The 26,993-nt window shown below is 42.3% G+C and overlaps 2 long non-coding RNA genes across 3 annotated transcripts in view; one reads left to right on the forward strand and one right to left on the reverse strand.

The window, feature by feature from the left end:
• Window positions 1-26,993, reverse strand: part of LOC125128157 (uncharacterized) — a 122,964-nt gene that overhangs the window by 9,999 nt on the left and 85,972 nt on the right. The window contains exon 1 of one of the 2 annotated variants that reach the window (XR_007135160.1): window positions 19,440-19,648. The exons of the other annotated variant lie outside the window; for it this stretch is intronic. This is a non-coding gene — a long non-coding RNA (uncharacterized LOC125128157). Of the gene's footprint in view, window positions 1-19,439; window positions 19,649-26,993 lie in introns of those variants that run through there. 2 annotated transcript variants of the gene reach the window in all.
• On the forward strand, window positions 590-10,761 carry LOC125128155 (uncharacterized). The gene is made up of 3 exons (XR_007135157.1): window positions 590-771; window positions 1,582-1,675; window positions 9,975-10,761. It is a non-coding gene; the product is annotated as an uncharacterized LOC125128155 (long non-coding RNA).

The following is a 26,993-nucleotide window of genomic DNA, read 5'->3' on the forward strand; positions in this document are numbered from 1 at the left end:
CACAGGCAAGTCCTTATCTTTTGTAACTTTTGCTGCCACATCCTGAGAAAGCCTCTCTGCTGAATGACACTTTCCCTATGGGTCAACCCCCAGTAATGAGTCACCCATTGATGTGCCCTTTGCACTCACTAGCAGTATATGTTGATATTAACCTTTCGTGTTGTGAGATGTCGCTTTTACCCTTGGCTTCTGCCATGTACGTCTCATTATTTCTAATAGGCTGTGGCAATTAGGGTCTTGGGGCTGTTGATCGCAGCCATTCGGAGCGGGGAAGGGGCACTCGGGGAGAACAGTCGCTTTTTCTTTACATGAACAATGCGATCGTAGCTCAGCCTGAATTTGCAAACAGCGAGGCAGTGGTGGACCTCCGGCCATGGATGGGAAACTCCTCCTAGGGTCCTTTCACATGTTCTTCCCTTGAACTAGCTCCTGGCTGTTTTCAAACTCCTTTTGTGCAGAATGACATGCTTGGCAGATATTTCAGCGCATTGGATTTGGCCTAATAGGGAATTCATTAAACAGAGTTATTTGGGGGAAAAATGGGTATGTTCCAAGAGGTTTTGTTTTTGTTTTTCCTTTCAAACATAGTTGGCTGGAAAGGGAAAAGGGTGACACTGACAACCAGCCACCTTGGTGGTTTATGGGACCTTTGAGGAGGCTGCATTGAACCCAAAGGACCCAGGAAGACCCCTGGGACTGGCGACTGGGAAATCCTAACTCTTGATGGAACTCCATGGTTGTGGGAGTCTGGTGAGCCTCTCACGGCTGGAGGTAAGTTAAGAAGCTGTCCCTTCAAGGTTAGAACAATCCCTGGGGGTAAAGAGGATGAATCGGGAAAAAGTCCACAGTAGAGTGAGAATGGAAAAAAAATAAAAAATAACTAAAAGCATAATATAGAGTCAGCCTTCCCATTCTCTCTGGTTCTTTGACATGAAGTACTTTCTATAATTCAAGGAAAACAGGACAAAATGAAGGCTGCTTTTTGTGTTTCAGACAGGATGAGCTTGAAGTCTCAGGCACAATGACTCAGAAGAAAGATTTTAGCTTATTTGTAGGCAGTGGGGCTTGAATATTCCACATCAGGACAAGATTTTTCCAAATGGATGCAAGAAAAAGCCCCTATATTAATCTGACTGTTTGTGAACATAACACTTGGGAAAGCCCCTCCAATAAATTAAGGACACGCAGTGTCAAAGACCCTGGTGTCTGCCGCTGAGGTAATCACTCATGGTGATGTAGCAGCATGGTCTGTTTCTGAGAGCCCCTTGCCGATTCATTCTTTGCTCTGAAAAACGACACGTTTAAAATGTAAGTTCATTTCAATTGGATTGGTCCACAGTATAATACGTATGGCAGTTGTGAGGTGAAGAGTTCAAAACATATGACCAACAATCACTGAGACTTAATTCTTCCTTGCATCAGTAAGACATCTCCAGAAGAAAGCTAGAAGGAGCTTTCCTCCTCTTTCTTTCTTTCCTTCCCTCTTTCCTTCCACATTTAACCTGCTTGTACTGTGAGTAGGTGTTGGGCTGGGAGCTGTTGACAATCTGCTAAGTGACTGAAGCATAACCTTATTCCCAGGGGACTTCAAATGGGGAAGAGATACAGAGGGCAGCAGCCTAAGGCTACACGAAAAGAATGATACAAAGAATGGACCATTAAAGTCCAAAAAGAGGTAAGAGAATGAATCGTTGCCAGGTTCTGAGGTCCTATATCTTTTTAAAAAATTATTATTAAAGTATAGTTGATTTAAAATGTTTTCGTCAAGTTCTGTTGTACAACAAAGTGACCCAATCACACACATTTCCCTGTGCTGTGCAGTAGGATCTCACTGCCCATCCTATATCTTACTATCAAGCTCCCTACCAGAGCTAGAATGTGAACTCCAACAGAAGGAGCACATAGAAACAGTGCTGGGCAGAGAGGCTCCCAATATTTGTTAATAAAAAAGCATTGACCTCTTGGTACAGACGCTGATGATTTGTTTGGGTGCTTTTTCCAGGCTACCACCTTTGTTCCCCATCCCCCACCCCAACTCCATTGTTGGGAAAGTGGACTGTGACCCACATCCCGGGAGAGGATACTCTGGGGGAGGCTTGGAGGGAGTTTAAAGGCGGTTACATATTTATGGTGTTGATGCTTTGGTTTTCCTTTCTTGGATGGATTTCCTCCCATTTGGATTCCTACTCCCCAGGCCTCTGGAGCAGTGCAAAGGGCATGGGGCTGCCTCACACGGGGAACGTCTGATTCTGGGGCAGCCAGGCAGGAACAGGTCAGGTCACAGGGCCCGATGACTTGGAGCAGCCGTTGTCAGCCTCAGGGAGAAGAGCTCTTGCTCCTCTGGTTTCCTGAGTTCATCCTTCCTTCCTTTTCCAAGTTGTTAAGACCTTGCCCCCCGCGCCCAGGTGAGAGTGTGGGTCATACCGAAGAGGCCAAATTGGCTCCTCTATTGCTCTCGGTCAGTTGTTCAAGTCTTCTGGGCAACAGAAGTCCTCCCTGTTTATATGGCTAGCCCACATCAGCAGGCCTAGGGCTCAGACCCAAGGTCCAGGTGGCAATAAGGAATTTACATCATTTGGGAGCCTCTTGTTTTCTTAATTCCCTCCTGAACCTTTGAAAACTGTGGATGGCTTGAAAAAATGGGGATTGGGTTCTCATTGGGAGTTCTCATTGGACTGTCTAGCCCTTTACATTTTGAAAATGCAACCCAAATCTTTGTAATATATGACATATCCTCACAGAGACTCTTAACTCTGCCAGGACAGCATTACAAAAAGGTACATAGTATTCTTTTTTGTTTGTTTTGTTTTTTGTTTTTTGGCCATACCTGCAGCATGTGGAAATCGCCAGGCCAGGAATGGAACTTGTGCCACAGCTGCAACCAGAGGCACAGCAGTGACAACACTGGATCCTTAATTGGGCTGAGTGAGCTATGAGGGAACTCCACATTACAAAAAGGGATGCTCCTTCCTTGGGTTTGCCTACTTTGAACATTGGAATCTATGGAAATAATAGATAGATTGATAGCTCTATCTATCTATCTATCTATCTATCTATCTATCTATCTATCTACCTACCTATCTATCTATCACCATCATCTTCAATCTATTATTTATCCTATTTAGCTAGGGCTTCCATAGCAAATCACCATACACTGAGTGACTTAAACAACAGAAATTTATTTTCTCACAGTGATGGAGGCCAGAAGTCTATGATCAAGGTTAATTTCTTCTTAGGACTCTTTCCTTGGCTTGGAAATGGCCACTTTCTCTCTGTGTGGATCTGCATCCAACGTCTTATGAGGACACTAGTCATTTTAGATTAAGACCCATTCAAGTGACCTCACTGAAGCCTAATTACCTCTTTAAGACCAAATTCAGTCACCTTTTAAGGCACTGGGGTTAAGACTTCATGAATTTTTGAGGGGACACAATTCAGCACATAATGCTTTCTATCCCTCTGTCTACCTGCCCATGTCTTATTTCTATCTATCTATCCATCCATCTCTTTATCACAGTACCTAAAGGAGAATTTAGAAGATAATAAAAATTATTGCAGATGACTGAACCCACTGAACAATTTACAGATGAGAAGACTGAAGCTCAAAGAAGGCAGGCAACTTTCCTGGGGAGACACACCCTGTATCTTGTGGAAGCTAAATTTTCAGTCTTTAAATCCAACATTTGTTTCTTACAATGTTGTCAGTCCTGGAAAAGCTATTAAATTGTTTCCCTCTTACATCTCCAATTAGGATCCCATAAGTGACACTTATTAAGGAAAGTTTTCTAAGCTCGAGAAGAGAGGATGCGTGAGGGAGAAGGTGAATTATGGAGCTGGAGCTGGAAAGAATTCAGTGGTGTGACTGTGCTGTTCATGCTGTTGTCAGCTCTAATTCAGCAAGAGCTCTTACAGAGAGATCTGTTAATTTATGAGAAAGAGAATTTAAAGTTCCCCCCCCAGGTACTGTGCCCATAAATGGCCAGATTATAAGGGACTTTTTTCTTTGGTATGTTCATCGTTAGCTTCTGTCAATATACAGGGTTGAAGCACTTTTTTCAGAAAATAAAATTACGTATGTGATGATAAACTGCTGTTTGGAGGTAAACTCGGTGGTGAAAGAGCATGTCTCAGCCACGAGGGGACCATGTAGGGCAGCAAAGAGGTGTTGGCCCTCTGCCCTTGGACTAACTCTAAGGAAGAACACTGGCACCTTCCAGGAGGATGGCCTTTTCCCCACAGCTCTTCCCACAATTAACATCTGTTCCTTAGAGACCACGAGATGTTTTTCAGTTTTATTTCAAACTACTTCTGACAACTGAGAGAATTTCACAGATTTACAAGCTGATCAGTGGTCTGGGCTTCCAATTCTTTGATGACTAGAGTGACATATGAAGAAGCATTTTAATTTTTTATTTGTGTCTTTGTAGGGCCGCACCCAGGCATATGGAAGTTCCCAAGCTAGGGGAAGAATTGGAGCTACAGCTGCCAGCCAATGCCACAGCCATAGCAATGCCAGATCCGAGCTGCATCTGCAACCTATACCATTCATTGCTTACATCATGGCAATGCCAGATCCTTAACCCACTGAGCAAGGCCAGGGGTCAAACCCATGTCCTCGTGGATACTAGTTGGATTCGTCACTGCTAAGCCATGATGGGAAGTCTGTGAAGAAATATTTTTAGACAGAAGGTTCACATCCACTTGTATTTAAATGGGATGATTGCATAGCAAAATTCAGTGGTGCAACATACCACAGTGAATGGGTCAATGTGATGGTGGGTAAAATTTTACTCCCTGGGTATCAGGTCTTAAAATTTCAAAGTGAAAAATAAGCCTTGTGTTGAAATGACTGATTATGGAATCTAAAGGAACTGAGCATGCAAAGTTAGAGAAATGAGGGTGTTTGGGCAAGGAGGGAGGGTATTTGGAGGTAAAGAAGCTAACTTCTAAGGGTGGACAAGGGAATGCAGGACACTAAGGGGCCACATTTCATCCCCAGTTGGCCCTTGTTGGCTTCATCTGAGTTCAAAGGATAAAGGTGCAGTTCATAGACCTGAAATCGTGGTTCTGCAAAATCTCTGAGCCTTTGGGAGACCTTGACTGATGTGTTTGCTAAAGTCAAGGCTATGCTGCTGATTAGCAAGAATTCAGCTGAAATTATTGGAATATTATTGGAGCCCGGTGGAATTATCCCAGCGATTTCACAATTCTCTTCCTTCATAAAATGTGCTCTTCAGAGATTAGGAGTGCAGGAGAGCAGCTGACTCTCAGTATGCAAACTCTCTTTGGTTTCTTTTGGAATTCTCTGATGGACGAGACATGCACTTGGAACAGCAGGAAGGCAAGGGGATTTCTTTAGTGGAAAGTGTCAGGATACTTGGGTTCCAAGTACCAGTTTTAGCAGTATCCAGCTATGTCTTTTGGGTAGGTCTCTTGACCTCTCTAGGCTTTAGTTTACTCATCTGTTAGGGGTAGTTGGACCAGATTATCCCAGGGGAGGGAGAGAGTGGGGCTCTTCCAACTCAAGCTCCCTGTGCTTCAGGCAGGGCCTCAGGACCTGCTGAGTTAATTAACACACTCAGGCCAAGGCCAAGGTTCTTAGTGCAGAGTTGTTAGTAAAACCAACCTCACGAGGGTACGGCGAATATACCTTCACTTACACTGTTGACCTCCGATGTGGGGCCCAATTTCAGAGAGTGGACTTACAAAGTCTTTACTCTCTATACCCCCCCACCTCAGGTAGGACTCTGCTCTGTCCCATTGGTTTTTCACACCTACCTTCTATAAGGCCCTCTGAAATAGGGAAGGAAAACCAGGCTTTGCAGTCAGAAGACCAGGGCTTTTTGAATGAGAAAATTGTTCACAGCTGTGTGTTTACTAGCTTAGCTCAGCTTCTTCCAGCTTTGCATGTAATTATCTTGGCTGTTTGTGCTGGAGAATTTGTACTGCAGTCTGAATTAAATTCACATGAATATTGCCTTCCATATAAATCCTAAACATATTTTGAGTTCATCCTTCAAGATTCTACTGAGCAGAGTTCAAAGCATCTCCTTCTCGCTCTGTGCAGAAGTGATGAGCTCCTTTGTCCACTGGTGAGGAAAAGACCGTCTTATCCTGCTTGGCCCTGGACTGTCCTGGTTTGAAAACTGAAAGTCCTGGTTTGAGAACTGAAGCCCTTTCAGTTCTGAGCAGACCAGGCAGTTGGCACCCAACAGTGGTGCGCCAGGGCTGCTTGGAGTAAAAGAAGAACTTGGAGGAATAAGGAAGCAAATTGAAGATGAAGCATGAATCCTGATAGAAAGAAATGCAGCTCTGGGAAGAAACCAGTGTCCAGGCAGTGCCATCAAGGCAGCTGTGAACCCCTCGGCTTCCTCTCCTGGGACGAAGCTGTATAACCCCGTCCTAAGGGGCCAGTGTTTCCTGGCCTCTCCGCCTCAGTGCCCGGCTGGAAAACTACCTACCTTTAGACTTTCTAGGAATACTCTATTTTTTTCTAGAACAAGGAATAGCGGTATAATACATTATATAAGGAAAATCAGTAGGAATTCCTACCCTAAAAACATCTTTTTTGGCTCTGTCACAAAATAGGCCCCAAGTGGCAGTGGCCAAAGGCCTAGCCTTTCTCCTTGCAATGCACACACGAGAAGCTTAGATTGTCATTTCTAACACTATTCTTTTCTCAAAGCAGTAAGAGTGTCCTGGAAGTTAGTTGATTCCAGTCTTGGGACGGGAAAAGTGGTTGGGCTGGCTTCAAACATCTCTCTGCTGTGGTCGAAAAACAAGGATCTTTGAAGATTATCAAAGCAATGCTTGAAGGAGTTTCTATTAGCCCAGATGTGAAAATGTGAACACCAAATAATAAAAATAGTTATGGTGATGGAGTTCCTGCTATGGCTCAGCAGTGAGCAAACCTGACTAGCATCCATGAGGATGCGGGTTAGATCCCTGGCCTTGCTCAGTGGGTTAAGGATCTGACGTTGCCATGAGCTGTGGTATAGGTCGCAGACGCTGCTTGGATTCAGCATTGCTGTGGCTCTGGCCTAGACTGGTGGCTACAGTTCTGATCGGACCCCTAGCCTGGGAACCTCCATATGCTGTGGGTGTGGCCCTAAAAGACAAAAAGACCAAAAAACAAAAAAAAACAGAACAGTTATGGTGAGTCAGTGCAAGGTGAGTCTGTGAAAGGCTATGAGTTTGTAATGATACTCTAAAGCAATAAATGCATAAAAATATAGTTATAAGAGACAGCTGAATATGAGTATATTTGAATATTAAGTATTACTTTAAAAACATTAAATGTATATCTGTTTTAATGTATTGACTTATATTTCTTACTCTCTGCCCAAGCAGGAGAGAATAAACACAGGGACTTGGGAGTTAGCAATGGTGTCCCTGAAAAAGTAGAACCTGTTCCAAGAACAGAATAGATTCATCAGCCTCTGCGATCTTGTTTAATGATGATGTAGGAAGGTGTTAGTAAACAGAAGGAAGGCTCCAGGGTGTATGTAGTCCACACTGATGAATTATCCAATATCCTAGAGAGGAGAGGTAATCTTTCATTTCCTCAGAGATGGAATCTCAAGATGGCCCCACCAATGAGACTAAACTACTAACAAAGAAGACATTCATCTTTTAATAAAGCTAACAGACCAGGCGGATATATCAAAGTCATAGAGCAACACACTAATGCATCTAGTCAGGCACATTTAATGACCACCTTAGTCCCGGGAAACAAATCACACAAAAATGAAAATCTATCTGAAAGTCAGTGATGTAACAGTACCACATTGTGATAAGGAGTGTATCAGTTATCTGTAAGTACCCTGTTTTGTTGCACTTTACTGTGCACTTGCAGATAGTGCCTTTTTTTTTTTATTTTTAAACAAATTGAAGATCTGTGGCAACCTGGTGTTGAGCAAGTCTATGGGCACCATTTTCCCAACAGCATTTCCTCATTTTGTGTCTCCGTGTCACATTGTAGTAATTCTCACACAATTCACATCCTTCACTAGCTAAAAGCTTATGACTCATTGAAGACTCAGAGGTGGTTAGCATTTTTTAGCAATAAATTAAGGCAGGTACATTGTTGTTTTAGATATAAAGCTGTTGCACATTTAATAGACTACAGTATAGTGTGAACATAACTTTTATACACACTGGGAAACCAAAAACCTCGTGAGAGTCATTTCATGGTAATTGTATGGAACCGACCCAGCAATGTCTCTAAGGTATGCTTCTGTTGCTGTGTAACAAATTTCCCCAAAACTGAGTGGAAGAAGCAGCCAGACGTCTGGTCTGGAGGCAGGGGCTGATGCCAGCAATATTACCCAAGATCAAAACAAGAAATAAGGACGTCGAACACTCAGGATATTTAAAAGTGGGAGCAGACAGTGGCTCCCAGACACAGCACTTTTTTTTTTTTTTCTTTTTACAGCTGCACCTATGGCATATGGAAATTACTTAGCCAGGGATCAAATCCAAGGTGCATCTGTGACCTATGTCTCAGCAACACCAGATCCTTAACCCACTGAGCAAGGTCAAGGATCGAACCCCTATCCTTGCAGAGACAATATCCTTAAACCACTGAGCCACAAAGGGTACTCCAGACACACGTACTTTTAAAGTTCCCCAGTTAATTGTATTGTGCACCAGAGGTTGAGAAGCACCAGGGTAGACAGTGACTTGCCAATCTGAATCTAGTCACAGTAAACGTAGTTGGTGGCGGGAGGGGTGTCAGTAACATTCATTGAGCCCTAGTTACAGCTCCGTTTCAGAGTGAGGAATTTCACATATAATTTCTCTTATGCCTCACAACAGCTCCAGGAAGCAGACAGTGAATCAGTATCATCACCATTTCATAGGGGAGGAAACAGAGACCAGAAAGATTTGGTAAATCAGACTGTCATAAACAAGGCTCATTTCTTACACTGCCTCACACAGTGTTCATGGAGCCCCCAAAGAGAACAGGATCTTAAAGCAGCGAAAAGATAAAAGAGCTAGTCTGGTAGCTTTAAACCTGAACTGGAAGTGGAATAAAGAAGACAAAGTGCTACTGCTGATATTTCTAAACCTCCTGCGGTCTGTGTTGTGAATCTTGGCCAGACAGAGAAACAGCACGTGCTGGGCTGCAGAGAGCAGGGTGTGTGAAGGGGTTCAGCCGGAGCCGGCAATGTTGCTGTGAGGTAGGAGAAACGGGACCATGTGGTTTCCGAGGCTGGAGATGTCAGCGTGGAGTCGTTCCTCCTCATTGGCCCCGTGCTGGTGTGGCAGCAGTTCCTCCTGGGCCCTGAGTACCTTTATGTGACAGGAGCAGAGAGGCTGGGAAGCCAGGCCAGGGAGGACACCTCAACTGCTGCTCCAAATTGGCAAACAGGCCCTTTCCCGGAGGGGCGGGGGGAAACTGGGGAACTGGGTTCTTGGGGTTGCTTCCGTAAGCAGTTACTAGAAAATATTTTGATTTAATATTAATAATTTATTTTAATTTAAAATAATTTGATGTTGCTAATTTAAATATTTAGTGTGTTAAAATATGTTAAAGCAAATAACAATCCTATGGTTACCGAAGTAGGGGGAGGGAGAAATTCGGAGTTTGTGATTAGCAAATATAAACTACTATATATAAAATAGATGAACAACAAGGTCCTACTAAACAGCACAGGGAACTACAGTCAATATCCTATAATAAACCACAATGGAAAAGAATAAGGAAAATAATATATATATGAAAGAATATATATATACATGCACATATATATGTGTGTGTATACATGTATAACTGAGTCACTTTGAGTGTGAGTGTGTATAAATAGACATATATATATAAATAACTGAATCACTTTGCTTGTATACCAGATGCTAACACAATATTAAAAATCAACTACTGTTCAATAAAAAGTAAAGCAAATATGCACATGCCCACACATGCATGCACACATATTCATTCCTAATTACACCTTGGACTTTTTTCCTGCAAGGGCGAAATACCGACAGAAGGGTCTCTGAACTTTTGTCCACTGTGAGAGTAACATGTTAACGTTCCATGATCACCTTGGAATACAAGGCAGTTAGTCATGCTAGACCCACGTGAGATTTCCCTTTTCGGAACCTATGGCCTTCTTCAAGCTTCCCTTGCAGGGAACCATGTGGCTGTGTCTCTCCTCATGTGGCTTCAAGACCAAGACCTTTGGGGCCATTTCTTTGCAGTTTGAACCAACAGATGACATGAGAAAGACTCCAGAAACCAGCTTGTGCCCCAAGAATGGTTGGAATCAGGAGCCAAGACAAACTTGGAATGATGGCCATGGTGCCAGGTACCAGATCAAAATAAAGGAAAGCAAATCAACCACAATATCAACCTCCCATTCCTGAATGGTACCTCAGAGGCCATAGAATAGTGGCTCTAACTTCCTGAAACAGAAACCCACCACCAAGCAAGAACTGCCTGTATCAGAGTCTGCAAGATCTTCCCAACCACAAAACAAGAAACTGATGGGTCATTAGTCGAAGTCTGAGCCTGGGGCCAGAGCACTTCCTGTCTCTATGATATTGGGCTTGGAACCAACCATGCCCCAAGCCCTGAAGAGCTCTTCTTGGCTAGACCTTGTGCCCTCCTACCACTGAAGCTCTTCCCAAGCACCATATGCCCTTTGGGGAAATTAGTGGAGGTTAGAGAGGAACCTAGCTCTGCAGTCAAGCTGGGGATGTTCTAGGAGCCAAAGGTGAGGAAACATCGGAGGGTGTGAATTAAAAAGACAGAAGATTCGTTTGGTTTCTGGTGTCTGGAGTGGTATTTGGCCCCAGATCTAAACTCTGTGGAACTCTATTACCTGTACTAATGGAGAATTCTTATCCAATCTCAAAGCTTTAACAATTAGTACTAAATGTTGTTCTGAATCAGCCTTCTGGTGCTTCTCTCCTGTGTATATGGTTATAATACCCATTTGGGAGAGAGACCCCAAAGGAGTGCCCTACAGGTCAGTCTCTCCTTCCATAAAACAGGTAATGATACTCTTGTTTAAGATGACCATTAATGAAAAGCCCTTCCTAAGTACCTGCCTTTGCCCGTGATGGGCCTGGGCTGTACTGGGAACAACCACCTATTCACTGACTTCATCTAGCTCAGGATGAACTATTCCTACTCTCCCTCAGTCCGTGGCCTCTCCACTGGGGAGCAGATGGCCAATCAAGCAGCTGGTAGATTGAACCATAGGAAAGTGCCATTTTATAGGCTAAAAGTTATAAAAAGCCATTGAAAATGGCTGCTCTTTTGATCATTTGGGAACCTGTAAAATGACTCTTCCAGGTGGTTCTAATATTTTCCAGTATCGAGTGCCTATGCATGCTAGGTGCTGAAAAGATACCAGAAACATCAGAAACACCCTTATCTGCAGGGTGGTTTGCCTTATACCAGGAGTGAACTGACCATGACCCAGGGACCAAATCCAGCCCACCACTTGCTTTTGTAAAGATCTATTGGAACAGGCCATGTCTATTTGTTTACTTACTGTCTAGGACTGCTTTCATGCTCCCAGAGTCAAGTAGTTGAACGAAGACTTTCCCACCCACAGAGCTGAAATATTTACTAAATGGTCCTTTACAGAAAAGTTTGCTGAGCCCTGTGTCACATGGTGCATCACCCAACAATCCCTCATTAGCTCCGCCATTTTTCTTGCTGCTGTCTAACCTCTCCTTTTTCTGCCTTACCTTTCCTTACTACTCTTTTTCTTCCTCTACTTGTGTGAATTCCAAAGCCTCTCCTTTTTTCAGTCTCCACTCTTCTTGCTTGTTCCTGGTCTGCTATTACATGTCCTCACTCCCCTCTCTTCTCCTCTGTTCATTTTTCTTTCCTCTCTTCACCTGCATCTGCCCTTCCATCCTTGCCCATCTGTTCCAACCTCTCACTTGTTCTTCTTCCCTGTCTCTCCTTTCTTCTTGTCATCTGTGCCTCCTCCTTGGGACTGGTGATCTCTGTCAACTTAGGGTGGGTTGGCTGACTTCCCTTCTCACCATTCACAGCAGCCTTTCTCTGGCTCCAACACTGTCTTATGCTTAATGCTGATTTCCCTCCTCAGATGCAGTCCATGTGGCAGGGCTGATATTTCACTGGTAAGGAAAGGTAGCATAAGGATCACTGTATGCTTGGGTTGGCTGGCCAGCTGCCCTGATTGGTCAGTGTCCAATATTTTGAGAATCTTTCCTACCATGAGATCATCTGCCTCATCAACCAGACAGCTCAAAATTTAGAAATGCTGTCCAGACACCTCTCTCTTAGGAACCCCATTAGTCCCTGTTTGTGGGCTTAGCCTTGAGAGTTTTAACAAGGCTCTTACTATTTTAGAAAGCATTATGAGACACTGTCTAGAATTCAGAAATTAAGTCCATTCAAAATTAGGATGGTTATGTGTACTGGGTGGTGCCTTTCTTCCCACATAGTAATATGTTTTGAATCTAAGGCACTTGCGGTCAAATGTTTCTCAGAAGCATGTACCAGCGGTTGCTAAAGACTTCCTCAGGCAATGATGTGGAGAAAAAAAGAAACAACTGGATAGTTTAGAGTCATTTTAAAGTAATTATGAAAAACATACCAAACCTTGTCACAGCACTCATCATTTATGTCAGAGTGACAAGAAGTTTCACAGTGTAGGGTCACCAATTACCAAATCAGTCCACAGCTGAAGTGAGGGGAAAAGGTCCGGCATACAGTAGCCTATTTCAGGGGAAAAGACTTGTTTGCATTTGCCTAGAATTTGAACCTATTCATTCTAATTACTTTTCTTTCCCTTTAAAACATTTTTGTTAAACCCCTGTTCCCCTTTCTCAATACTATGGTCAATACAGACATTCTGCTTTCTGCATAACATATTTTTGAAACTTTTGCACAAGCAATTTAATCACTGTATCTAACACAAAAACCGTAAACTTGATATGGAAAAAAAAAGAGAAAGGAATTTAGCCAAACAATGTGTATAGACATTTTTGGTTGGTCCTATCGCTTCTATTGTTTTCTTCCTAAACCCTCATTTCAATTTGGGATTCATTTGACTCTATGCAATCTGATTGCAGGGGTGAAGTAGGTGACCCATATCAGCATATTTGACTCCCTGGTCTTTGTGATTGATTCTGACTGGACATGGGAGTAAGCAGATTCAATCAGAGTAAATCTTAAGACTTTTGTTTGAAATTCCAGGACAAATACCCTCTCTCCCTCCTGATAGATATGAATGAGTAAGCACACAACCCCAGGACCTGTTTGCACCCATCTTGGAACCACCAAGGATGTTGAGCAGACACTAGACAAAAAGAAACTAGGTACTTAGTGACATTGTTGAGCTGCTGGACCAAGCCTCACCTGAAGCCTTTGGACTTTAAGGCTATATGACCCAATGGATTTCTCTATTTGTTCAAGTCAAATTGAGCTGCGTTTTCCATCACTTGCAACCAAAAAATGTTCAGCTTTTGCACAGGACAACTGAACAACAATCACAGGACAGAGCGAACCAAGAGACCAAAGAGTGGGTGGGTACTAGTGGGTGTGCTTCATGCTACCTAGCTGTGAGACCTTCAACGAGTCTTTATGCCCTATGCTCTGGGCCTCAGATTTGTCTCTGAAATACATAGAGGAAGTAGAGAGTTGAGCTTGGTGTCTTCTTTAAGATCTGTTCCAGCTTAAAATGCCTTGAGTTAAACCCTCTGATTCATTGCAAATTGGCTCCTAGTCCTGGTTTGCTATTTCTGTCAATGGCCCCATCACAATCGCAGCTCTCAGTGTAGAAATCTTGATGTCATTCCTGCATCCCATCCACCTCTCTTCCTTATCATCTATATCTGCTCTGTTATTAGGGCTTGTCAATTCTTCTTTCTAAGTATCCCTGCTCCCTTGATCTGCTCCTTACATCTCTCCAGGGTGCCTACTCCCTTGAATCCATCTTCCTACTATTGCTGGGTTAATATCCTCAAATAGACTTTTAAAATTTTACTGGATGCCCCCTTAATGGAAAAATAAAGTCTATATTGTTCAGCATGGCTTTCTGTGTGGCCCATTCACTGAAGCCATTCTGGCTTTTTAACTTGGATTACCTACAGGTTCAACGGAAACACAGGAACAGTATGTCTTTTTGAGGGTGAAAACTTCATTCATGAACTGTGTCAATAGTCCCTTCCAAGGACTTTTTCAATAAGTGTTGAAATTGGAGAGTAAATCTGTGGCTGGATCCTAAGCTGTGGGGCATATATGCTGGCAAATATCAGACCTATCAGCCTTAGAGCTAACAACCCAGGCCCTTTATAAACTCACTCAGAATGCTGTGTCCTAGGAAAATGTGAATCCCTTTCAGATGTTAAATATGTTTATTAGAGATATATGTATCTTGCATGGGATCAGCCATGAAATGGTGGCTGTTTTAAACACTTGTGACTTCAGCATAACCCAAACAGATATTGGTAAATGTCTAACTGTTCTGCTCTTTAAAACACACATTAATATACTGAGTATATACTTTATTGGGACATTCTGTCATAGGACGCAATGGGAAAATTGACTGTTGACTTATTGGAATCTTGGAATTCATGTGAGATTGAGAGGAGAGAGTCCCTATTTGCCTTTTTTTTTTTTTTTTTTTTAAGTAACAGAAACCCTAGCCCACGAAGGCCCATGTACTCTGAGGGAATGTGCTGAGGCGGCCTTGTTTTTCTCCTGTTCCCCGTGACAGAGCACTCCTCCCCACAAGTCCTTGCCAAGGCCTTATGCATGTTGAGTAAAAACATTTTGAATATGAGCTCATCACATGTGAAAAGGGTTTAAACAACAGCTCAACATGTAAATGTGCTATGGGCTTTTTCAGTCCATTTCAGTTCAAATATCCTGAAGCTTGGAAAACTGCATGTAGTTCATACAATATCTCAGCTTCTCCCTCTGGACTGAAGTGAGGCCGTTGGCTTTCTGCTATAGACTAAACAAATGAAGAAAGATTCATTTAAAGGAGTCATGTAGACAGCGTATCTACAGCTCTAGGCGTTGTCTATTTAACAGACTGACTTGTGGGGGGGCGGGGCATATATATACTGTGGCCCCTGTGCTGATTTGAAGGTCAAAATAAGAATTAACCTTTCAGGAGTTTCCATCATGGCTCAGTGGTTAACGAACCCAACGAGTGTCCATGAGGACGTGGGTTCAATCCCTGGGCCTTGCTCAGTGGGTTGCCATGAATTGTGGCCATGAGTTGTGGCATAGGTCACAGACACTGTTTGGATCCTGAGTTGCTGTGGCTGTGACATAGGCCGGCAGCTGTAGCTCCGATTGGACCTCTAGCTGGGAGACGTCATATGCTGCAGGTGCGACCCTAAAAAGATAAAAGATAAAAGACAAAAAGAAAAAAGAAAAAAGAAAAAGAAAAGAATTAACCTTTCATTAAAACCACCTCATCTGACCAATTTTATTTTTTTTATTTTTTGTCTTTTTGTCTTTTTAGGGCCGCACCTGTGGCATATGGAGGTTGCCAGGCTGGGGGTCAAACCAATTTTAATCTCAGTAATCAAGTCAATTTGAACACCTAGAGGAATAACTAGATACAGTTACTGCCTTTATTTTTATGGAGGAAGGGGAACGTGGGAGTGAATTAGGCTTCTTTTAGGAAAATCAGGCGAGAATGTATGAAGAAGTCAGGAATGGCTTGGAAGGGAGAAAGGGGACAGAATTTTGAGTGGGTGAAAATGGAACTCAACTGCTTTACCATGTCACGGGCTGGACATCAGCCCCTACTTGACCTTCTCTTTGATTATCCTCTCCGAGGGGTGTTTGGCCCAGAACCTAATGACCACCCCAGTCAGAAGGTCATCTTGTACTTATGTATTTGGTGCTCACATAACTGAATTTGATTTTTCTGAGCTGCCCTAACTGCAGTCCCTGAGCTTTTTATGGTGAGATCGTGGAGAAGTAACCCTGGAGGTGATCTTTACTCCAGGAGTATCAGAAAGGAAAGGAAGAGGTTGGAGCTGGTGATTCAATGACCAAGGACTATGAACCACATTAATTTTTTTCTACTAAATTCAGTTTAATTTGGTGACTATTTATGCAACATATATCTGCGATAAAGCATCTCAATCACTTAGCACATTTGCTGGCACATAGTACATACACAGGAAATATTTGTTATCATTAGCTTCCTAGCATAGACAATTAAAAGAGAGAAAGGAATGCGAGATTTAGAGAGAGGAAAAAAAAAAATTCAGGCCTTAGAAAAACTTTTAAAATATTGGGGGAAAATGAGAGCATACGTAATGAAATGAAGGTTACTATGTGATCTAGGATTAAAGGGGGCATTATAGTAATTAGTGATACCAAGAAAGAGAAAAGGGAGAGAAACTTGTGGGCCTTAAATGAGAAACAGGGTGGAAATTCCAGGCCAAGAAATGAGCATGAGCAAAGGCGCAGGGATAAGAAGGAGCATAAATTAGTAGAGTAAGTTCACTCTTGAATCCTCTCCACTTCCCAAGAGCCAAGAACAGGCTGACACACTCAACACAGCCTGGAGTCTATGGCATGTCTTATTCAATCACATGGATTTTAATAGTAGACAGTACACAGAGGAAAATGTGCTCCTCGGAACCATGCATGCTTATCAGTTTTATGGAGAGATTGATTGCCTTTGCTGTATTTAAATGTTATGCTTTTATAAAAATGACTTTTCTTAAAAATGTCTCTTGGTCAAAGTTGAACAAGTTACTGAGTTGAATTTGGGACAAAGGGTGATGAGCCTTTCAGAAGGCAGGCATGACCTCAGTGGAATGTAGGTTCACAGGTGAAGAGGCTCTGAAAAATGTGAGACTTTTGGGATATACTATATGCTTTTCTCTTCATCTTTGCCTTCTATTTCAGTTGTCCAAGTATCAAAGAGGAAAAAAAAATGTATCCTTTTTTTGTGTGTGTGCTTTTCGGGCATTTGGAAGTTCCCAGGCTAGAGGTCGAATGGGAGCTACAGCTGCCAGCCTATGCTATAGCCACAGCAACACCAGATCCAAGCCTCGTCTGTGACCTACACCACAGCTCATGGCAAGGCCGGATCCTTAACCCACTGAGCAAGGTCATGGATCGAACCCACAACCTCGTGGATCCTAGTCGGGTTCGTGAACCGCTGAGCCACGAAGGGAACACCTTAAAGAGTATCTTCTTTTGATGGCTCTGAAACAATGCTTACCACCAAGGGTAGAGGCAAGAGGTCTATCTTTCCTTGATAACTAGGGGGTTCTCCCCCCCACCCCAGGAAACTGATATGGCTGGTGCCTTTCCAAATGCATGCTGATAGGTGGAATTTCTGCCCAGGGCATGGGGAATGCTTGGCCCAAAAGGGACTTTAAGTTCCCTGATGATTATGCCCAACTTGGTATGACAGAATTGGAATCCATGTTCTACTATGACACTTTCTCCACTGAGCTGGGCTCTTTGACTTCTTGGATGGCTTCTCTTTTTCCAAATCACATTTGCAATCCTCACGAGACGTCAGAGACACTTGTATTTTCATCCAGCTCTAGTCATCTTGCTGGACAGAACTTTGCTTTTTATTTTTCTCCTTTTCATTAAACAAGGTGAAAGAAATAGTTAATACTAGATGAACACACTTCTTGTCTTGTGATGTAGTTTTGTAAATCCTAGTAAAAATCTTACTTAGACCTTTTTTCATTTTTTAAAAATATAGTTGACTTACAATATTGTGCCAATTTCTGCTGTACAGAAATCTCACTCATTCAGTCTTAAAAGGATTGCAGGGAAGACTAGGTTAGCGAGAGAGCTGAAATATTGAAAATTATGAAATTCTGAAAATTAGGAATTGTTATAACTAATATGTACATGTAATGACATGAATTAGTGGCTGAGAAAGTGTCCTCAGGAGTCCCAGGTTTAGGCCTTTGCTGATTTGCTTTAATGTATTGAGAAATTCCATTTGAATTTAGTGTGTTTCTTGTTGGCATCAAATGTTTACTGCTAACCTATCTGAAAACAGCTTTCCCTCCTAAGGAATTTAGAATTCCTCTTATTTACATCATTGCTGACACTAAAGAACATGTCATAAAATCTTTTGGTGGATTAAACTCTAGACCCTTTTATATCTAGCTAATGATTATCACATTACTGAGGACAGGATTAATTAGACCTCAGCATGGATTTTGTGTTGGGAAGTTGCTAAGACTCTGCTGAGGAATATTTAAGAGAAGGAACAGGAGTTCCTGTAGTGGCTCAGTGGTTAATGAATCTGACTAGGAACCATGAGGTTTCGGTTCGATCCCTGGCCTTGTTCAGTGGGTTAAGGATCTGGCATTGCCGTGAGCTGTGGTGTAAGTTGCAGATGGGGCTTGGATCCCGCGTTGCTGTGGCTCTGGTGTAGGCCAGCAGCTACAGCTCTGATTAGACCCCTAGCCTGGGAACCTCCATATGCCGCGGGGACGGCCTTAGCAATGGCAAAAAGACAAAAAGACAAAAAAAAAAAAAAAGAGTGAAGGAACAAAGCAGAATCAAGGCATTCACAAAAGTTTGTTGAGTCTTTCTCTTTCCTGCCCAAACAGGACTTGATGTGGTAAATTGGGGTAATATGAGTATAGTAGCTAAAAACAAAAATAAACAACACCCACACATTCTACAAACCACAGTTTAGCCACAAGCACCTCTTCGACCCTCATATCTTTTAGTCAAAAGGCCAACAAAGGGTAAAATACAGTTATTTGAATTTTACTTCCTCTCCCTTATTCAGCCCCAATTCTGGGAATCAGGAGTACACAGTAGGAGGTAGAAAGAAGAGAAACAAAATCTGAATAACCACAAAAGCAAGTGGGTTTGGGGTGAATTCTAAAGTAGACCACAGGAAAAGGAAATCATTAAAATATTTTTTTGTGTTTTATCTGCGTGTGTGTGTGTGCATGCACGTGTGTGTGTGTGTGTGTGTGTGTCTGTGTGTGTATTTGTGTTCCAAATACCATCTAGTTTCTTTTTGCAAGTATTTCTCTCCTCATAATTCCTCCACATCTTGAATGGGCCCGTGTTCATCTCTAAACATTATTTTCTCTTGAAGTTCAGTGCTTTTCCCTCAACTTAGCTAAAATAGTGGCTTAGGAATTTCTTTACATTCTCTACTCCAGCTTCAATTTTTTTTTGGCCAGTTTTGAGATGTCCAGTCATGATAAAAATTCTGAACTGCATCTCCCCCCTACCTCCTCAACTTCTCTTTCTTATAGTTCAAATTTTGGTTTACTGCTCTGACCCATTTTCTCTGTGTACACAGAGGCTTTATTTTTTATTATTCCTCTCTAATAAGTCCTATGACCCAAAGGCTAGGCTACACTCATCTCAAACCATTGAAGAGAGCAGGCAGAGGGCAAAGCACCATTCAACAAGGTGACATTTTTGGGTGAGGACAAGATCCTGACTCATGCACAGAACGTCAACATTATACCTGTGGATGACAATTCTTCACTCGCCATCTGCCCCTACAAGGATGAAGTCACTGGTCACTGCAGTCGCTGACCTTCAACACACCCTAAAAGAAGTTCAGGATGAAGATCAGGAATGAGGCACTCTGTGCTCTGGGGAAAACTGGGAGAACGGGCCTTCAGAGAGTTGGATATTTTCAGGAGAAGATTTTATGAGCCCCATTTCTCGCATATTCTCATATCTAGAAAAGCACTAAAATCATTAACAGAGACATCTACCTCTTGTGATTAGGAGTAACCTTCTGCCAAAATGTGTGCTTGACTGCACGTATCCCCCTTCACCAAACCACATAAGTACTGACCTCTCTTTGAAGCAGTTCCTCAAAGCTGTTTGAGAGGCTGTCTCTTGGGCTATTACCCTCATTTGGCCCCAAATGAAACCTAACACACCACTCTCACGCTGTGCATTTTTTTTTTTTTTTTTAGTCTACATACCTAACCCAAATTCAGAGAATGTGGCTGGCACACACAGCTTTCAGCATAAAGGACTCGTGGATAGGGAACATCGAAGAGGGGAGATCTTCCCGTCATGCCTCCCTGGACCTCCTCATGCCTCCCCTTCCCACTTTTCAGGGTCTCTAAGGACTCTGAGGGGTATATCTGTCATTTCTGTTGAGAATGCAACACAAACAGCAGATTCCCTTGGATCAAGAATATTGCACTGGTTTCCTGTTTTCCTAAGAAGTATCTCTCTGAAACTGGGAGTTGTGGTGGTGTCAGTGGATGACTTGGTGGGGTGGGTGCTGGGGCCACAATCTTTAACAGCTTTTTCAAAACCCCTCACAATAACCATGGAGCAAAGCATGTGGTCAAAATTATCATATGAACAAATACATAAAATAGTTGGCAAAGCATGCAAATGAAATGCATTGCACCATAATTTGTAGAAGAGAGACACTAAGAAAGTGCTGTATTTAGCTGCTGGAAAAATGGATGGTTTGTTTAAAAGGGGGAACTATTCTAGATGTTGATTCTATTTAGTCCATTTAAGAAACACTTTAGGTGGATTTGCAGCTGGTGGTACTGGCTGGCTGGTGGGCCAGCTAGTGATCGTATCCATCAGGTATACTCAGCTGAATTTTGATTCTCCTAGCAGTTGATTACCTCTGCACCCCCATCTCATTGCCTTCCCAAGTGTCAATCAAAAAAATAATGCGGGAGGCTATACAAAGTATGAAAATAATTTATATGGGCTCCTTAAGAGTTGCAATTTGGGTGACACAGATTTGAGTAACCCCGATTGGGTGTTCCAGGGAAGAGAAAGAGTGAGGGACTTAAAAAAAAAAGATAAAAACCCACAAGGTTTTTAAACCTTGCCTAGTGAGGACTGTGATCGACTCTGACGCAAGTCAGAAAATATTTGTCCATAAGGAATCACAAGTTTTTTTAGGGTAAGGGTCCAGTAAAGAGATAGGCTGTTGTGAGTTATTTTAGGCTAAGGTCTGCTAAGTAGATGGGCTGCCATGAGTTTCTGGCAGATATTCTGGATAACTTCATCAGGTCCAAAGGTCAGATTCCACCCAGGCTGAGACGTGCATAAGTCACATTTCCTAAACGGCCTCCCAGCTCTACTGTAGAATGCTCTCTTAGCAATACTACTCCATTTTGCTTTTCCTGTCACACAAGCTCCTCTTATTCAACAATCCTAGAGCCTCCACTAGCTGTGGGTGAGGAACACAGGTGTGTGGACCAGGACTGTGGGACACTGTGATGGGTGGAGTTTGAGAACTTGGGAGCCAGCTTTCATTTCTCCTCCTGCTGCTGCTACTACTGACTGACATTTGTTTGATGTTTCCTATGTGCCAGGAACTTCATATACTTCATCTGTAGTCCTTACAACAACCTTGAACAGGAGATCTTTTTTTCCCCTCCATTTTCTTGAGCTAAACTCATGGGACAGACAAGTTAAAGCACATTTAATATTGCACAGCCAGTAAGAGGCAAAGATCCCACGAAGACATCTGATCACAAATCTGACCCGTTTACCCTGTACTCATGTCTCTCTGAGGATCATGGATTGACTAGCAGAATATAGAGACCCTTGCAATCTATGGCTTATGTCAAAATCTTGTCAGATGGCTTATGACAAAATTTAGCCTGATTTTATGTACAATTCCATCTGATTATTCAGAGATAAACCCTCATTTCCTTTTGCAGGCACAAAAGGCCATCTGTGCAGCCCAAAACAACATTGTAAGCTCCTATCCAATTTCCTGTCCATATATCTTTTGGAGTAATTATGGCTCATTTCTCTAGGTTTTCTATCGATATCTATGTTTTGTTGATTTTTCTCCAGATGCATTGGGGGCACATGTCCAAATTAAATATCATTTATTTCCTGCCTCTTATTTTTATGTTCCCTTTATCCTTTACTCTCTATGGGTTTTATGTTATATTCCAATTAGTATCTTACACATCTGGGCTGCAGGCTCTTAACTACACATCCATATTACTAGAGAATAAAATGAAAGGATTCAATTCTACCTGTTATTTAATCTTGGACTCCTCAAGATTAGACTCTGACCAAAGGTAATGTTTGGACTCAACCATCAAAGACCACATCTGACCTTTAACTTGAACACCCAGTTCATCCCCCTCATCCTCACCAGCACACCGCCCCCCAGCCACTAGGCAGGGCATAATTGTCTCTAGATCATAAATAAAAGTCAAGGCCAGCAAGTTTGCAAGGCTTGTCCAGGCTCATGCAATGATATAACCATGAGTAGGACTAAAAGCTTTTGTGTCATGACTATAAAAGATCAAAACCATTCATCTTCACATGCATTTTGTATAAAAATGATTGACAATTATTTATTGACCTGCACTTTGTTGGTATTAAAAATAGCTTTCAGGTTTTGATTCTTAAGTGAGTTATGCCCAACTTGGAGTGACTCCAAGTAGGCAAAGTTCTGACATCGGTGAAACATGTTTTCAACTTCTGCAGATTCTGTGTTTAGTTCCTTATCTCATGTTTGGTTCTCACCACCTCATTCATCCAGTGGGTTTATCCTCCCACTGTCAACTCCACATTCTGGGTCCCAACTTTGAAGCTCTGGTCTCTTGATGCTTCTCAAATCACTGATTATGGGTGTTCTTTGCCTCTCAAGTCAGAGGTCCAGCTTTTGATAGATTCTCAGTCTGGGACTTTTAAGCTCTAAGTTCTTTTAACAGAGAACAAAGCTTTTCATTGCTAAATCCTAGCTGGGATGCAGGCATGTGCTTGAGGTGAGTTACTGATGTCATATCTGCTCCTTTGTCAGTTTTAATGAGCATGGAGAAGGGAGGGCAAGGTCAGGAGTATCTGAGAGGTCGGCGTCAAAGCTATGTCCCTGGGAGAGTGGAGCCTGGGAATGTCTGTTTCAGAATGAGTGGCAATGAGTGAGTTTAAAAATGTTGCTGACTTCACCTTGGCTCTGAGAGTGGGTCCTATGGTGAGCCATCACTTTTCACATTGATCACGCTTCCTAAGAATTCTTGATGTTGACAAAAAAAAAATCAAGTTAATTATTTATCTCTGGAGAGGGTAGGAAAATTGTAGAAATTAGTGCATCCCTTTGGGGAAAGGGTCATAAAAATGTTCATGCCCTTGAATCAGTAATTCCTTTCCTGGGAATCTGGCCTAAGGAAGGATCCCAGATCTGACCTGTAAATCTGCTCCATAGTGTGGGGGTACAACTATGCAGTTCTTATTGTTGCTTGAACTTCTGATGCTCTGTTGGCAATAAGTTGAGTGTTGCCTTTTTGAGGCTTCTTCTACCCCTGCCTTTATTGGTCAAGAACACTAGTCCATAGCTGGATCCTCCAATGTCAGCTGCTGTAGCTTCCATCACTAACCATCTGCCTCACATTGGAAACAGACTAGGGCATCCTTGTCCAGGGTTGTACTGGGGTCCCTGTTAGCCCCAGCACAGACTTGGGAGTTCTTTGAAGCAGACAATCCCATGCCTCAGGGTTGAGCTTATTAACAGTCTCTACAGTTTGGCTCCCAAGTTTCCAGCTCAGAAGCCCACGTTGCCAAATTCAGTCATCCTTCCCAGAACAAGACATTGCGCCAGGGTGATTGGGTCCAGAGGGGCTTCCAGCCTCAAGTTGAGTCCAAGCATCCACATGTGCCAGCTGAATGTCTAGCCTGATTCTCCCTTTCCTTATGAGCGTTTGCCTCTGGGGCTCCATTACCTTTCCAGACACAGGAACTTGGGGGATCACAGGAGTTCACCTGTCTGGGCTTCTCTAATTTTAATTATAGGTAGTAGGTTTTAGGTTAGTTTCCTATCTGTTATAGGCCCTTCTCCTTTTGACAAATTAACCACCTCCTCTTCAATGATCAGCTTTGTTTTATTTTTTAATTTTTTTTATAGAATGATTTTTATTTTTTTTCCCATTATAGTTGGTTTACAGTGTTCTGTCAATTTTCTACTATACAGCATGATAACCCAGTTACATATACATGTATACATTCTTTTTTCTCACATTATCATGCTTCATCATAAGTGACCAGACGTAGTTCCCAGTGTTACACAGCAGGATCTCATTGCTAATCCATTCCAAAGGCAATAGTCTGCATCTGTTAACCCCAAGAACCCCACTTATCCCACTCCCTCCCCCTCCCCCTTGGTAACCACAAGTCTATTCTCCAAGTCCATGATTTTCTTTTCTGTGGAAAGGTTCATTTGTGCCTTATATTAGATTCCAGATCTAAGTGATATCATATGGTATTTGTCTTTCTCTTTCTGACTTACTGCACTCAGTATGAGAGTCTCCAGTTCCATCCATGTTGCTGCAAATGGCATTATTTTGTTCTTTTTTTATGGCTGAGTAGTATTCCATTGTGTATATATACCACATCTTCTGAATCAATCATCTGTTGATGGACATTTGGGTTGTTTCCATGTCTTGGCTATTGTGAATAGTGCTGCAATAAACATGCGGGTTTATGTATCTTTTTCAAGGAAAGTTTTGCTCAGTAGTGGGATTGCTGGATCATATGGTAGCTCTGTGTATAGTTTTCTAAGGTACCTCCACACTGTTCTCCATAGTGGTTGTACCAGCTTACATTCCCACCAACAGTGCAGGAGGGTTCCCTTTTCTCCACACCCCCTCCAGCATTTGTTATTTTTGGACTTACTAATGATGGCAATTCTGACTGGTGTGAGGTGGTATCTCATGGTAGTTTTGATTTGCATTTCTCTAATAATCAGGTATGTTGAGCACCTTTTCATGTGCTTGTTGGCCATCTGTATATCTTTCTTGGAAAAATGTCTGTTTTATGATAGCTCTCAGAGAGTGACCATTTTAAAAGAGTTCTATGACACCTGAACACCAGAATAATGGGTACCTAGTTCCCCATTATTGCACAACTAAGGAAACCACTTAGTGCTCTTTTATTCAACAATAGCAAAAAAAGTCAGCTTCTCTATTTAAAAATGAAAACACTTATATGTGTGTGCAGATGTTCATTACAAAATTGTTTATAGAAGTCAAAGAGGAGAAGAATCTGAAGACACAGCATCAGGTGGCTTGTAAAGTAAATTAGGATTTGTCTACTCAGTAAGTAAGTTGCAGCTATAAAAGGGGTAATTATGAAGATTATGCAAAAATATGGATGTTTTCCCTCTGATTTTCCAACCTTTTAATTAGTCAAGTTAAGTAGAATTAAAGACTCTTGGATTTCCTGTCATGGATCATTGGTTAACGAATCTGACTAACATCCATGAGGATGCAGGTTCAATCCCTGGCCTTGCTCAGGGGGTTAAGGATCCAGCGTTGCTGTGGCTCTGGCGTAGGCCGGTGGCTACAGCTCCAATTCGACCCCTAGCCTGGCAACCTCCATATGCCATGGGTGCAGCCCTAAAAAGCAAAAAAATAAAAATAAAAATAATATAAAAATAAAAAGAATTAAAGACCCTCATAATTAACTATTGACTTGCAGCTGTTACCAACATGACTTGTCAATGATTCGTTGGGGAAAGTGAGGGACACAGGACGTAAAGATGTCTTCTAAATGATGGCCTTCAACAAGAGGGTGAATATTGGTGCTATTTATTGAGCTGGTGGAGGCAAAGTTGGGGACTGGAAAACCAAGAGCTTTGTCTGTCTACATAATTTGAGATGGTTCTTAGACATCCATGTAGTGCTGCAAAATGGACAGCAGCCTACAGGGACTTGAGCTTAGGGGAGAGCCCACAGTATCAAGACTAGAAATTTTGCTTTATTTTTATTAAAATTTTTTTGCCAGAGGCTTTTTCAATAAGCTTATTTGTTGAAGTGAAACATGCATACAGATATATGTGCACAAATCATAAGTGTACAGAAACCCTTACTATTAAGACAGATACATTGTTCAAATTCTCAGGGAAAACATTCATGAAGTTTCATGAACAAACATTCATTGAACCTGAAAGTAGAAATTTTAAATTTGAGAATCATCAGTATGAAGATGGTATTTTAAAAACGAGATTAGGCATAGGGTATATAGATGGACGATAGTATAAGAAGATCTAAGACAGAGCCTCCAGTCATTGCAACACTTAGAGATCAGACAGAGAAGGGGAAACCAGCAAAAAATCCCTGAGGCAATGCAGCCAGTTAGGTAGGAGGAAAAGAGAAGAAAGTGGCATCCGAGACTGGGAGAGAAGATTTTTAAGAAGGAGGGAGTGGTCACTTGTGTCAAATGTCACTGGGAAGTTGAGTAAGATGACGACACGGCTGCGACTTTTGGATTGGCAAAGGAGGTTGTTCATGACCTTGACATGGGCAGATTCAGTGGCCTGGAGAGGAGGAAGGCCTGATTGGAGTTGTTCGAGCCAAGACTCGGAGATGAGAAACGAAGCAGTGACTACAGACAACTTTTTAGGAAGTTGTGCTATAAAAGACTAAGAAATGGAATTGTGCCTGGAGGCTAATATGAGACCAAGGGATTTTTCTTTTTTAAGGGAAGCACTAGAACATGTCTGACTGCTCATGGAAATGATCCAAGAGGGAGGGAGAAATTAATCATGCAGGGGAGAGAGAGGTTAACTGCAGGAGGAAAGTCCTTGGGAAGAATGAGGAGATGGTATCTAGGGCACAAGAGGAGAGATTGGTCTTTAATGAAGTGGGCATGCACACAGAGTCCTTGGCACAGTACCTGGCACGTGTGGCAAAAGCTCAGTAAATTTTTGCCGCTGTTGTTACAAGTGTCTGTCTTCTCCATGAATAACCAAGGGGAACAGCAGTTGGTCCAACTAATTGCTCAAAAGTTAGGCTGCAAATAATCACATCAGCAGTTGACACAGCCTGGGCAAAGAGGACAAGGATGAAAAGATGAAGTGGTCCATTCTTCTCTTCTACAGCCCTGCTCAGACAGGCTAGATTCCCATAGGAGGGGCATTCATGTATGCTTGCAAAACGGAAAGATCCTAGGAATGGACCAGTAACTCATAGGATGGTCTTTTGATTGAGTCTGTCATATTTTTTCCCACTGGATGATGTTTGCCTAGTGATAATACTCTTCAGAGTTCCTGAGAGTGACAACTAGG

This window comes from Phacochoerus africanus, chromosome 5 (assembly GCF_016906955.1).
Source record: "Phacochoerus africanus isolate WHEZ1 chromosome 5, ROS_Pafr_v1, whole genome shotgun sequence".
Classification (NCBI taxonomy): domain Eukaryota; kingdom Metazoa; phylum Chordata; class Mammalia; order Artiodactyla; family Suidae; genus Phacochoerus; species Phacochoerus africanus.